The sequence below is a fragment of the Cornus florida genome, unplaced genomic scaffold, assembly GCF_030987335.1.
Source record: "Cornus florida cultivar Cherokee Brave unplaced genomic scaffold, ASM3098733v1 CherokeeBrave_3.0.0_Hap2_Chr05, whole genome shotgun sequence".
Taxonomy (NCBI): Eukaryota; Viridiplantae; Streptophyta; class Magnoliopsida; order Cornales; family Cornaceae; genus Cornus; species Cornus florida.
This window is the reverse complement of record NW_026775575.1, coordinates 97,516,262-97,532,446: the sequence shown is the minus strand read 5'-3', so window position 1 is coordinate 97,532,446 and position 16,185 is coordinate 97,516,262.

Below are 16,185 nucleotides of genomic sequence, written 5' to 3'. Positions count from 1 at the left end.
TGTTTGCAAATTTAGGCGTAGAGTTTGAAGTTCAATTTATAGAGTTTTTAAGTCCTTAATATTAAGGAACCAACCGGCTCAATGTTGTGAGCTAGATTAAATTATGCAACAATGAATGTTTAAAATATACATATGGGTTGAACTGTTCATTTATCATGGTACTATGACTGGGTCAATGAACAAGAAAAATTACAAAGATTACAAAATCTCTCTGACTTGTTCTTTTAGAACATTGAAATTATAACTGGCATTGCTTTAAACCCATCTTAGAGAGTATCTAATCAGACTGTGGAATTTGAATTAAAAGAAATTTGCTTTAAATTACTAATTTAGTACTCCCAAACACAACATATATGTTTTGTGATTAAGAATCAACATTACGGTTCTTATTTGAATATAAGCACCCTTTGTGCTTCTTCAATTTCTTTGGATTGGTAACTTTAAAGGATTAGCTCTCTACTAAAATCAATGATTCACTCTGTAATTGATATATTTATTTATGCTTTTTCTAGTTTGGTGATAAATTAATAATTGAACTACAAGTTTTTCAGCAATTTTTTCTCAAATGAAGGTACCGTTTTCATTTAATTTTACAGCTGATCAAGTAGCATATTGACGCAGTTGGATGAGAAGGAAGAAGAAAAATTGTGAGACAATAAGACACAACTAAGAAAGGAGTTGGATAAACAAAGAGCTATGCTTTATAATTTCATTACAAAATATAAATTCTAGTTCTGTAACTTCTTCACTCCTAGCACAAATAAATATAAGACTCCAACTTCAACACTACATTGATGAGGCTTCAACTCCCAACTCAAAACACAAGGCTTAAGATTGACAACCTTAAATTAAAAAAACCTTCCAATACCCAAAATACCAAGAAAATAAATATAAGTTGTTGAGGAGAACAAGTAATTTTCCAAGACATCTCATGATCTTCCAATTAGCCACTTAAGAATCCGCATGTTGTTGACAAGGCTACAAAGTAGGCACTGCATCATCCTCCCCGTGTGAGAAAGAACTCGTCCACGAGTTTGCAACCAGCTCTCCATGATATTTTGACAAATCTCGAACATTGAAAGTAGGATGGGTATGAATATTGGGGGGAAGTTCAACCTTGTAAGCATTATCATTGATTTTCTTGAGAACCCGACATAGACCAACCTTCTTCTCCTTGAGCTTGTTGTAAGACCTAGCTGGACATCTTTCTTTTTTCAAGTAAACCCATACAAGATCTCATTCCTTGAAAATTTTAATTCACCGATGAACATTAGCAGCTTCCTTGTACTTCTCATTGCTTTCTTCAAGTTTCTTTCTCACTTCTTCATGACATCTTGCCATGGATGTAGCAAAATCCTCAATCCTCTTATTAGGCAAAGAGGGATTAGGAATTGGTGCAAGGTTAAGGTAGTGTCTTGGAGCTTGCCCATAAACCACCTCAAATGGACTCTTTCCGATAAAACGATTCACCACATAATTATAGGCAAATTCAGCTTGAGGAAGAAACATGTCCCATTGCTTGGGTCTCTTTGCTGCTAGTCCTCTAAGCAAATTCCCCAAGGTTCTATTCACCACTTCAGTTTGTCCATCCGTTTGCGGATGATAGGCACTACTATAAAGCAAACTAGTACCAATCCTCTTCCACAAATACCTCCAAAAATGACTAAGGAATTTGGTATCCCTATCCGAAACAATGGACTTGGGAACACCATGATGTTTAACCACTTCATTAAAATAAAGATTGGCAACATAAGAGGCGTCCATAGTCTTCTTGCAAAGAATAAAATGAGCTCTTTTAGAGAACCGATCAACTACCACAAAAATGGATTAATTACCTCTTTGTGTTGTTGGTAAACCCACCATAAAATCCATACTAACATCTTCCCATGGAGCCTTAGGAAGTGATAATGGAGTGTAAGCACAAATATTTTGCGTTTGCCCTCTACAAGTTTGGCATACTTGGCATCTCTTCACATAATGGGTCACATCTCGATAAATGGTAGGCCAAAAATATTTTTCCTTCACAAGCAAGACGGTTTTGTCTCTCCCAAAATGTCCTCCCAAGCCTCCCGAATGAAGTTCTTTAATGATATACTCTCCAAGTGAGCATTTTGGAATGCATAAGCGAGCTCCTTTAAAGAGAAAATCATCTTGGAGAAGATAGTTTTGGTGTCACCCTTCTTTACAAAGTTTCCAAATTTCACCAAAATCTTCATCTTTAGCATACATGTCTCTAATGGCCAGGGGCGGCTAGAGCCTTAGGCGAGTTAGGCGGTTGCCTAAGGCCCCATCCAATAAGAAGGCCCCATAATTTTTTATTTCTTTATATATTATAACTTTTCTAAAACAATTATAGTATTTTCTTTAATTATTAACCTATAACATATAGAGAAATTTGACAGTTGACCTAAAAGATTTCTATTCTTTATATTTTTTTTGAGGGGCCCAAATTTTTTTCTTTCTTTATGTATTATAACTTACCTAAATATTTTCTTTTCTTATATTATTAAACCTCAACAAATACAAAGTGTGCCCAAAATATTTCTATCCTTTTATTATTATTATTATTATTATTATTATTATATATATTTTGCTCTCTCTCACCCTCATTAAATCAACATATATACACACACTAAATATTAAATATATATTTACGTGAAAATTGGTGAAACTTTCTATATTTTTCTAAGACTCCTATTAACTTTTATTTTCTCTTTTTTTCTTACTCCGTATATATTTTTTCTCCTCTCTCATTATAAATTTTCTTTTTTTTCCATCTTCTCCACGGTTACAGTTTACAATCTCACAATCTCACTTTGTAAAAAGATTTTGAATACACTTATATTCTATTAAATAATTTATTGGAGTATTATACCAAATTATTCGAAATCTGTTTCTATTATTCTATAACTTAAATTAGTTTATAATTTTATTAATTTTTGTAATCATAAAATTATATATTTTGTTTATAATTTTTATTTATATTGTTAAATGTGACTATTAGAAATCACATGGCCAATTAATTAACAATGGAACTAGAGTTTGGAAAAAATTTAGTGATTGGTTTAAATATCACAAAATAAATAATTAGCATAATACTGACATAAATATATGGGTAGATTTAATTAAAAGACCACTTTATTTTTTTTGCCTAAGGCCTCAAATAACATTGAGCCGCCCCTGCTAATGGCATCAAACCCTTCAAGTTGAACACTCATGGAATTTAGAAGTGCCACTCTCCTACTAAGAGCGTTTGCCACTTTGTTACATTTGCCACTTTTATGTCTCAACACAAAAGTGTACTCTTGTAAGAAAGAAACCTATTTTGCATGTCTTCGGTTCAAACTTCCTTGGTTGTTGATGTACTTAAGAGCTTCATGATCGGAATTCAAAGTGCTTGAACAATGGAATAAAATTCCACATCATAAGTAGAGTATTTCTTCCTAGCTTCATTGAGTTTTTCAGTAAAGAAGGCAATCGGATGACCTTCTTGGCTAAGTACCCCACCAATGCCCACATGAGAGGCATCACAATCAACTTCAAATATTTTTTCAAAGTCCGGCAAAGCAAGAACGGGTGCGCTGGACAATTTTTCTTTAACAAGCTAGCCGGAAACTTTTTTCAACCTCGGTTGTCCACTTGAACACTCCTTTCTTTATGCAATCAGTCAAATAAGCTGAAACAGTGCTGAAATTCCTTATGAATCGGTGATAAAATGAAGCAAATCCATGGAAACTCCTCACTTCTTGTAAGCTTTTTGGTGTAGGCCAACTTTGGATAGCTTTGATCTTTTCTTCATCCACCTTTATCCCTATAGAAGTCAAAACAAAGCCTAGGAAAGCTAGGCTATTTGTCATGAAAGAACACTTTTTGAGGTTTACATACAGTTTTTCTCCCTCAAAGTGTTTAGAATAGCCCTCAAATGCTCTATATGCTTACTTTGATCATGACTATAAATAAGAATATCATCAAAGTAAACAACAACAAATTTACCAATGAAAGGTCGAAGCACTTGATTCATTACCCTCATGAAAGTGCTTGGAGCATTGGAAAGACCAAATGGCATGACAAGCCATTCATATAAGCCTTCACGAGTCTTAAAGGCGGTCTTCCATTCATCACCCGGCTTGATACGAATTTGATAGTAGCCACTTCTAAGATCAATCTTGGAGAACACCTTAGAACCGGCAAGCACGTTGAACATGTCATCAATTCTTGGGATGGGAAACCGATATTTGATGGTAATTCGATTAATAGCATGGCTATCCACACACATAAGCCACGTCCCATCTTTCTTTGGAGTTAACAAAGCCGGCACCACACAAGGACTCATGATTTCTCTAACATACCCCTTCTTTAACAACTCCGTGACTTGCCTTCTTAATTCTTCATGTTCTTTTGGGCTCATTAGGTAATGAGCCTTGTTAGGAAGACTAGAAACGGGAATAAGATCAATTTGGTGTTGAATGTCTCTAAGTGGAGGGAGACCATTAAGCAAATCATCAGGTGTGACATCTTGAAACTCTTCCAAAAGAGGTTGTAGCTCACTAGGCATATCAATGGGCTGCATTTCTTCTTTAGAAACCAACATATATACAATACCAGTTTCATCACTTTCTTTCATAAATTTTGACAGAGTTAGAAAATTATTACCCTCCTCTTGTGAAGATTTGGGAGTTTTTTCCTCTTTACTTAGTAAGAGAACAATTTCTAATTTACCCATTTTAAAGGAGTAGGTGTTCTTACGACCATTATGGGTAACATTTTTATCATATTGCCAAGGTCTTCCTAGGAGTATGTGACACACCTCCATAGGAACAACATCACACCACACTTGATCATTATAATTTTAGCCCACAGAAAATGAAATAAGACACCTTTTGGAGAATTTTACCTCATTTCCTTTCTTGAACCATGCAATCCGATAAGGCTTTGGATGAGGCTCGGTTTTGAGCTTAAGCTTGTTCACCATTTCTTGTGAGACGATGTTTTCACAACTCCCACCATCAATAACAATTGTGCACACTTTGCCTTGAGATTTGTAACGAGTCTTGAAGATATTAGACCAAAGCCAATCTTCATTGGATTCAACTCTAGGAGTGGAAAGTGCTCTTTAGATCACCAAGCTTTCGCCTTCTTCGGGTTCCATCTCCTCACATTCGAATTCACATTCTTCATCATATATGGGCTAATTTGAATCATCAAAGACCCCGTCATCAATGTCTTAATTACCAAAAACCACACGAGCATCAACTTGCCTATTTGGACATTGGTTGTAATGATGCCCAACTTGGCCGCATTTGAAACAAGACATAGGATTGTTGTTGCGACTAGATTAAGCTCCAACACGGTTGTTAGGGGCTGATTTTCTAGAATTTTTACTCGCGTCTCCAAACTCGGAATTAGTTCCTCCACTACGAGAAGATTCTCCTTTAGAAGAAGGATAAAGACTACAAACATCCACAAAATTTGTAGCACCACCACGAGCCAGTTTAGCCTCAACTTTCAAAGCTAATTAGAAAGCATCATTGACCCTCCATACTCGATAGATTTCTACTTCATCGCGAAGTGGAATTTTCAACCCACCAACATATCTTGAAACAAGTTGTTCTTCAGTTTCTTAAATGTCATTCCAGGCCATGAGTTTGTAAAATTCTTCGGTGTAATCTAACACACTCTTTGAATCTTGGCGAAGGTTGTTAAATTGAAAAAAATAACTTTGCGCAAAATTCAAAGGTAGAAATTTCTCTCGAAGCCTAGATTTCATTTTCTCTCATGAAGTAATTTTAGGCTTTCCCTTGCGAAGCCTAATCTCTTGAACTTTGTCCCACCATGCTGAAGCATAACCTCGAAGCCTTGTTGCCATAAGCTTCACTTTTTGATTATCGGGTGTTTATTTGTAATCAAAGAATTTCTCAATGGCACTAAGCCAATCAAGAAACTCTTCGGGCTGAAGACGACCATGGAACTCTGCTAAATCAATCTTCACATATTCAGAATCACGATAGAACCTTCCCAACCATAGCCTTGCACAATTGGCAAAAGTTCAACATCTCTTTCATCCCTTAAATCTCCCATCATACGGTTGCCATTTCTTCCTCTACATCTTCTAACTGCCATGAAACAAGAACAATAAAAGTCAGCCCGAGAGCGTAGCGCAAGCTCTGATACCAAATGATGCGGTTGGATAAGAAGGAAGAAAAAAATTATGAGACAATAAGACACAACTAAGAAAGGAGTTGGATAAACAAACAGTTATGCTCTATAATTTCATTACAAAATATAAATTCTAGTTCTGTAACTTCTGCACTCCCGGCACATATAAATATAAGACTCAAACTTCAACACTACATTGATGAGGCTTCAACTCCTAACTCAAAACACAAGACTCAAGATTGACAACCTTAAATTAAACACACCTTCCAATACCCAAAATACCAAGAAATAAATATAAGTTGTTGAGGAGAACAAGTCATTTTCCAAGACATCTCATGATCTTCCAATTAGCCACTTTAGCATTTGTACGTATGTTGTTGACTAAGCTGCCAAGTAGGCACTGCATCACATATTTAGGCTCCGTTTGTTTGGACGTAAATTGTTTTCCTTGTAATATATATATATATATATATATTTTTTTCGGTGTTTGGCAACAATCAGTAAATTAATTTCTAGATCGATTTTTGTGCGCAGTTAACTCTTTCTTTATTCAATATTTCTCACCAACAGGGAATAGTACTCCTTAAACCATCCCCCTCTCTCTGCATTAAACCATACCTCCCTCTCCTTCTTGTTACTTTCTCCCTCCACTCCCTCTCTCTAGAACATGCTCTCGACCCAAATGTGTTCCTCTGCCAACCCAAATTTATGTCCCTCTTTCTCTTTCCTCTTTTTCTCACTCCTCTCACTCTATGTATACGTACATATAAAGAGAAGACTGAAAATTAAAATTTAGATTGGGAGGACTGAAAAGGATTAGTTGTTAGAGGCATATAGGTGTTCAATGAGAATACATATGATTAGATGACCCAAGGTAGCTTGTGGAAAATGACTTAAGAAAACTTTTTTGATAAATCATTTTCAATCATTTGAAGGCAAAATGATTTACATGATAACTAATTTCTTAACCTTAGAGTCTTCCAAACACCAAAAAATGAGAAAAAAAAAAAACTGTGCTATGGAGTATACATCATGAACTAAAAACTATACAATAGCATGAATGTCTTGAAAAATGTAGAATCGTGCTATATGTGTCACATAGAAGAAGTTGAAGGTTGCTTCTAAAGTACATGTACATCAATTTTGTTGTGTGTGTTTTTTTTTGGGGAGGGGGGGGGGGGGGGGGGGTTTATTAACTGCCAGTTCAAAGCGAGCTTCAATCAGTTCAAAGTGTTGGGGTGGGGGGGGGGGGGTTCACATCAGTAAAAACACAAGAATGTTTATTAACTGCCAGTTCAAAGCGAGCTTCAATCATCATGTGGGCAGATTTGAGGTAGCTTTGATGCCCTCTCGCTCTGTTTCCTTGTCGCTTCTGAACATTTGGCTCCATTTTTTTGGATATAAAATAATATTTTTCAAAAAATATTTTTTTAATTTATTGGTATTTAATTATCTTAAAATTTTTCTGAAAAAAATAAATTAAAACCTACCTAAAATAAATTATCTATCAATTTTTGCAACCCAGAAACAGAAGGAGTGCTTTGGGATTAGGATGTTTGAACCATACCAACTTGTGTCAATGTATAATGGGGAGAGTGGGAGAGATGGCTGTGATGGTGTGTTTGAGAGAATAGCTCTTTGTTTGTGAGGGATCCCATTGGATGAGGTCATTCAATAACAAATTTGGTACCTTTTGTGCTTCTTCAATTTCTTTGGATTGGTAACTTTAAAGGATTAGCTCTCTACTAAAATCAATGATTCTCTCTTTAATTGTTATAGTTATTTATGCTCTTTCTAGTTTGGTGATAAATTAATAATTGAACTACAAGTTTTTCAACAATTTTTGCTCTAATGAAGGTACCATTTTCATTTGATTTTATAGCCGATCAAGTATCATACTTAGGCTCCGTTTGTTTGGACGTAAATTGTTTTTCTTGTAAAATATTTTTTATTTTTTATTTTTTGGTGTTTGGCAACAGTCCATAAAATAATTTCTAGAACAGTTTTTGTGCGCAATTAAGTCTTTCTTTCTTCAGTGTTCTTCACCAAGACGGAATAGTACCCCTAAACCATCCCCTCTCTTTTCTTGTTACTCTCTCTCTCTCTCTCTCTCTCTCTCTTTCTACATTAAACCATACCTCCCTCTCCTTCTGGTTACTTTTTCTCTCCACTCTCTCTCTAGAACATGCTCTCGACCCAAATGTGTTTCTCTACCGGCCCAAATTTATGTCCCTCTTTCTCTTTACTCTCTTTCTCACTCCTCTCACTCTATGTATACATATAAAGAGACGACTGAAAATTAAAATTTTAGATTGGGAGGACTGAAAAAGATTAATTGTTAGAGGGACATAGGTGTTCAATAAGAATACATATGATTAGATGACCCAAGGTAACTTATGGAAAATGACTTACGGAAACTTTTTTGGTAAATCATTTTCAGTCATTTGGAGGCAAAATGATTTACATGATAAATAATTTCTTAACCTTGAAGTCTTTCGAACACCAAAGAATGACGAAACTAATTTTTAAAAAATATTTTACGGTAAAACAAATGGAGCCTTAATCACTGTAAATTTCATTTGTATGGAAGTGAGAAATCAAAACTGTGCTATGATACATCATGAACTAAAAAACTATACAATAGCATGAATGTCCTTGAAAAATGTAGAATCGTGCTATATGTGTCACATGGAAGATGTTGAAGGTTGCTTCTAAAGTACATGTACATCAATATTCGCCCGCGGGGGTGTTTATTAATTGACAGTTCAAAGCGAGCTTCAATCATAAGTATGATGCTTCAAAAATTGCATGGACTTTGTGTTTGATAGCATACAATCCACTGCTTTGAATGGAAACCAATACCATATTAATCTAAACTTCATAATTGTTTTCTTCTTCTAATTTCAATTTCAAGACTTAAATTTCATACTACCGAATAAATATTATTCTATAAAAAGTAAAGTGCAACCGAGAAAAAAAAAAAAAAAAAAAAAAAAAAAACCCTTACATTTTTAAAATTAAGAATATAAGGACATTTTGTCAATTTCAAAACTGAAATACCTAAAATGTCCTTAAAAAAAAAAAAAAAAAAAAGATGATTTCATAAAACACCCTTTTTAATATTTAATATTAAAAAAAAAAAAAGATGATTTAATATTTTGGGGTTTTAATAAAAAATTTGGTTAAAACTGATACTAGAAAAGTCCAAATTAATTTAACTTAATCACTTTTTTTTTTTTTTTTTTTTTTTTTTTGGGTTAGAAAATAGACTCATAAACTAGTTATGGTTAGTTGTAACGGATGGGCGCTTGCCCATTTATCCAAAGCTCAAGTTATTGAATAGTGCTGCATGACCACCTATTTATACCCAATTACTTTTTCATTCGAATTCGATGTGAGACAAATGACCCCAATATTAAATTGGCACTTTCTGAAAATAGAGACAAACTAATTCTTGAGTTTATTGGAGTTTTAGCAAGGGACGCTTTGTCAGTTGGCATTATGGCCAAACCAAAGCTTGCTAAATTGCCGCATGGAATAGATATACTTAAATTCACAACTTAAGGGGGTTTGATTTAGGTTGCATTCAGTTGTATAAAATATTTAGAATTTGTAGAATTAGAAAAAAATAACTTACAAAATTAAACCAAAATTTTCTCCAATTTCACAAATTACAATTCCATATATCCGAACATGGCCTAAAACAAAATTATGTTATTTGGCAATGGTATCTTCCTTATTTCTAAAAAGATAATCTTCATTTCAACTGGTACAAGTATGGATCACCAGTAAATAATCCAACAAATCCAATAAATTCAAAGAATACAACCCAATAAATCAAAGAAAAACCAAAACCAAAAGAATACATAAAGTTGACATACGTCAAATTCAAATCATTAAACCATGACAATCAAAAGAATGCCAAAAGCTGCAGCCATTATCCACCCATAATACCTAGATGCAACCATTCCTTATGGCAAGCTTTTGGTTGCCCGACTCACAGTGATTGGAGACGCCACAAATGTACCATTTTTTCCCGGAAGTGCTAAGGTGGATCACATCATTTCTCGTGGACAGAGCTTCGTTGGCTGGCGGTTTAATGCATTGATCAAAGCCAGTTCCGTTCACTTCGAACACGTTGTGGGATCCCTCTGTTTATTTGAAAACTACATTAAGAAAGTTTCTATGTATTAGTTAAAATTTTCAAATTCAGGAATTATTTCTTAATAGTTGTATACATATTCTTTAATTTGCATTCTTTTTGGACATCATAATCACGAAACTTCTGTATAACAATGTAACCTCAAAAATAAATAGTACAGTGTTAGGGAGCTAGCTAGTATACCTAGTGTGTCTCCGACCACGAACTCCTTTCCCTTGGCCCAAGCTTGGTAATCGAAGTTAGCTTCCAACCCTGATTGTCTCCAACAACATATTCCTTGGCAAAAGTTGGAGCCAGAAATGCAAGGACGGTGATGATGATGATTTGGGTAGAGGCCGTTGCAACTTTTATTTGAGTTTTTGGCTCTGGTTTTATCAGTTGGTTCTCTCAAATTTGCTTATAGAAGTGTTTGCTACTAAGAGCTCAAAAGATGCCTATTTATAGATTTCGAATTTATAACAAAACATAGGACCGGCATGGACGGCCCTAATGACAATGGATCCCAAAGTTGTATGTGACAATTAATATTTTAAATTAATGTAAATATATATATATATGATCCCTGTGAATGTCTGCGCAATTAATTATTTATTGATTTTTATGTTTTTGGTTCTAAGTTACAGAGCTTTAACATTAGTGAACCAGTCGGTCATTGGTGGTGTGACTGGTGTCACACATACACTGCTTCCGGAAATGCGGGCATTGTAACAAGAGATATGCAGGTCCCACAGCACCACTGTGACGGTTTATGCCGAAATCGGCTTTAAAACAATTTTCCTTGCAACAAATGTAAGATTATGGATTCCAGATTGGATTTTATTTTGGTTATTACTTGATGTAGAACTGATTAGTGATTGCTGATGCTTTTAAGACCTGTTTGGATTATTAGGGGGCTAAACGGGCATATTGACATATTTTTTAGACTGATCCGGAAGTGTGCGTTTTTTTACCTGACGAGAGAGTTTTTTTTTACTGGAAATGGCCCTAAACAATGGTATTTCGTCAAAAAGTACGTTACGTCAAAAAGTATGTTACGTCACGGTGTAGCGGTGAATCTTGTTCGTGGGGCATTTCTAGTAAAAAATAATTTTACTGTCAGGTAAAAAACGCACACTTCAGCCCAGAAAATATGTCAGTATACTTGTTTTGCCCCTCAACGATTCAAACGGACCATAAAAACTTCACGAATCAATTCTGCATCATTACTTGTGACTCTCTGGCCGATCAATCAATAAAAACTGAAAATTCCCTCCTTCACATGGTGCTTTAGAAACATTGAAATTCCAATCTGCGTTAATGTTGTGTTTTTCATCTAGGCTTATGGGGAAACAAAGGTTTTTTTTTTTTTTTAATATCAAAACACGGTTTACTTAGAGTAATGATGCCAAAACTACGAATTTCTTGACAAACAACTTTTAATCGGTCATTTTTATTAAATATAAAGAATTAGAGAGTCCACTTTCTTTTATTTAGTTCACTTTAACTAGTCGGCTTAAAATTTATTTTCTTTTATAATATTATCACATTTAAATCAAACATACTAGTGGCATGCATTTAAGATTGATGCATCTTTTCTATCAAATTCTGGACGAGATGCAAGAACTAGTGAAAGCAGCTACAGTTTTCTTCTGCCATGTCTGAAAATTTCTACCGAGTCTGTGGCAACAAACTAGTTGCAACAATTAATAGTTACTTAAATAGCATTTTCACGGAACAACCCTCCACCCATAAGTAAAAATCCAAAGCTATTAACACATTATAACCACCCTCCAACTAAGAAGCACGGATATGGATACGGATACGGATACGACACGATATGAGTACGGTGATATGACAAATCTCAATGAGTATGGTGATATGACAAATCTCAAATAAAAATGATACAGATACAGATATGGATACGAATTGGATACGACAATAAAAATATATATTTTTATATATAAAAAATAATAATTTTTGTTCAATTTTTAAAATATTATGAATTTAAATACAATCATTAATATAAGGTAAGAGTTGTTTCACAAAACACAAAGCAAGCATCTCTCGTCATATATTTTAAATTTTTCTTAATAATTATACTTTAAAATTATTGCTGAAAAAGTTACATTTTAAGTTTAAAACTTGTTTTAAATGTGTTTTAAAGTAGTTGAGAGGTATTGGATACGTGATCGAAGTATCTTAGAAGCATTGGATACGTGTTAAAAATTAAAAAATATATATAATTTAAAATTGTGAATACATTTAAAAAGTATTGAGCACTTATCCAATGAGTATCGATATCAAATATGAATACGATACCAATATGCCAACCTTGTAAAAGTATTCGTGCTTCATATCCCTCCACCTTCAAAGGACCAAAGCTATTTAAAACATTCAAACCAAATAAAAAAGAAACAAAACTATTTTGAACTAAGGAAAAATTACATATACATGAAGTTAGGATCCTTTTTACAGTCACGTGAAGTCAAGCTTTTCAAATAAGTGAAAATTTCAAAATTATTGAGGTAGACATAAAAGAACAATGCATTGTTCATTTCATGTCTCTTCAATGGTGGGCACAGATGGAACCAAGTTAAATTCTGAACTTTGTGAAAACATAGACCAACTAATTCCAGGGTTTGTTAGACTTTTAGCAATGGACGCTTTAGCGTCATGGCTAAACCAAAGCCTTCTAAGAATAGATATCTGACCTTTAAAACACAATTTATGTAATTTGGGAATTGTATTTTCTTTTTATTAAAAGAGAATGCTCATTTCAACTGGTAAAAGTATGGATTGATTACCGCTAAATCGAACAAATTCTATAAATTCAATGATTACAAATTTACAACCCAATATCCAACAAACCGAAACGAAAAGAAAATAAAAAGTTAACCATACATCAGATTCAAAATATTAGACAATGACAACCAAAAGAATGACAAATGCTGTAGCCATCCACCCATAATATCTAAATGCAGCCATTCCTTGCGCGTCTCACTGAGACAGTGAGGATTGCTGAGAAAGCACAGTTATGGCAAGCTTCTGGTTGCCAACCTCGCAGTGGTTGGACACGCCACAAATGTACCATTTCCATCCGGAACTTGTAAGGGTGATAACATCATTTCCGGTGGTCAGAGCCCTCACGGCTGGTGGATTCGTGCACTGTCTAAAGACAGTTTGGTTTACTTTGAAGACGTTGTGGGATCCCTTTTTGTATTTGAAAACTACATTAAAAAATAATACTAATAAAAAATAAATAAATAAATAAATTATTTGCATTAACTAATTTTTTCCAATTTCAATTTCATGCCACCGAACATAAAAGACCGAAAGAAAGTTAGAATGCTAAAACTTATTATGCAATTTTTTTTTGAAGAGCATGAGGCATAAAACTTATGTTTTAGAATTTATAGTGTTAGAGAGGTAGCTACTATACCTAGTTTGTCTCCGATCACAAACTCCTTCCCCATGGCCCAAGCTTGGTAATCGAAGTTAGGCCTCCAACCCTGATCGCCTCCAACAACAAATTCCTTGCCAAATTCCCTGGCAAAAGTTGGAGCCAGAAGTGCGATGATGGTGACGATGATGATTTGGGTAGAGGCCATTACAACTTTTGTTCGAGTTTTTGGCTCTATTTTATGATCAATTGATTTTCTCACGCAAAAGCTTTGCCACAAGGAACTCAAAAAAATGTCTATTTATGGATTTCATATTTTAAGTAGACAGCATAGGAAATATCACTAGATTCAAAAGTTGTATGCGATAATATTTTAAATTAATGTAAAACTCGAGGAAATGAGCCAGAAAATTTTCATTAGGTTTATTTTTGGGAGTGTTGTGGAGTTATTTTTTTTGTTTTTTGGTTGAACTTTAGAGCTTTGGTAGTAGTGAAACCAACCAGTCGGCTATCGGTGGTGTCACACTTACACAGCTTCCGAAAATGGGAGGCATTGCAACAATGTTAGATTATTAATTATTCATACCAGATTGGAGCTATTTCATTTTTGCTGTTACTATTAAGTGGGTCAATTAATGAAAACTGAAAATTTTAAGAACCTGTCCTCCTCTACATGGTGCTTTAGAAGCATTGAGATTCCATTCGGCGTTGCTATAATGTTTTTGATAACTCAGCATAAAGGTTCTTAATTGAAAAAAAATAATAATAAATAAATAAAATCTTCTAGGGCAACTTTTCTTCCTATCACGAGTGCTATACAGTCTGATTTGGGTCACTATAGAGCTCTAAGCGACGAAGCCACACCAGCTGAGATGGGCCTCCTTGTGAGAGTATCCGACAGTCAGATTCAAAACTTTTTTCTTTTTCTTTTTTTTTTTTATTTATCTTTTTTCTGGCAAACTAGAGAGAGAGAGAGGGGGGACTCTAACATTGACACACTTGCTCGGAGAATTGGATTACTTGGATTACGCTCTCCCAACTAAACCACTAGATAAAGATTTTTCTTTGAAGTTAAATAAACAAAATCACAATGAATTGTTTTTAAAAGTTTGAAGCTCTTCTAATTAATAGCTGAGGGTCACGTCCAAAAACTATATGCAAAAACAGAGTTACTTTGGATTGGACATTGCTTGTAAAATCTGTGAGTTGTTCGTAGTGAAAAATACTTTAAAAGTTTTGATTATTTTAAAACAAATCTGTGACTTTATCAACTTTCTTTATTTTAGCAATTAATAAATCAATATCATGCAATATAAAATAAAACAAAGTAAATTTAGAGATGACACCAAGATTTTAGCGAGGAAACCCCAGTTGATTAAATACGTTAACTGTTTGTATGGGAAAAACTTCGTGGACTGTGCAATCCAAAGTAAACCAATCCACTATATGCTTGAAATAAAGTATACTGAACTTTGACTCAGGCTCACATCCTATCGTTCTACCAAACACCAACTGTTGACAATCATCTGGCTTTGCAACTCCCCGTTCAACAGCAACTTGACCTTAAGCTTATGATTGATCTTTGTAGAAGAGTAGCAGGTAGATCAAATAATACTCCTCGAATGCTTCAACCCTTTCAAAATGTGATCGCTTTTACTTCTATTATTCAATTGTCTGAATTCGATATAGAAATAGATCTGTTTTTGTCTTATCGATACAAATACAACTTTATGATCACGATCAGGATTCGAACAACACAACTCTAAAATCACTAAGGGTTTATATGTATATGTTCTAGAAAGACGAATAGAAAATTCTCTAAAAATTTCTGAGACAAAAAATCTTCCTAAGGCTTTTTTAAGAATAACAAACTGATAATGCAAAAGCCATAAATAAACCAATGTATATGACAAGGTTTATATAGAGTATAGAATGACCTAATCCCTCTGAAAATATGGAAAATTTCGTGCATAGGATTTGGTACACTTTTAGACCAACTGGGAAACAAATCAGGAAAGGAAACTGAAAGTTGTTCTATGAACAGTACTTCTTGAACCGGTTCAGAAGGGCTGAATCGGTTCAAGATTAGCAGAAGGAATTTCGAAGCTAATCTTGAGCCCTTGAACCGGTTCAGAGGGGCTGAACCGGTTCAAGTTGTCCAGAACTTGAATTTGGTTCTTTTCAGCCTAAAAGGCTGAACCGGTTCAAGATTGGCAGAAGGAATTTCGAAGCCAATCTTGAGCCCTTTAACCGCTTCAGATGGGTTGAACCAGTTCAAGTTGTCCAAAACTTGAATTTGGTTCTTTTCAGCCTAAAAACATTCTACTGGAACTTCTGAAAAATATGGAAAGTGTAGAATGTGTCCGAACCTGTTTAAAATCCTTCATAATGTGTTGTTCTTACCCTTTTATTCAAATGATCTTCAATCATGGTAAGTTTGAACAACTTTCCAATCCCGTAGTCGTTGTCGGTCTTGATAACTTGCAGT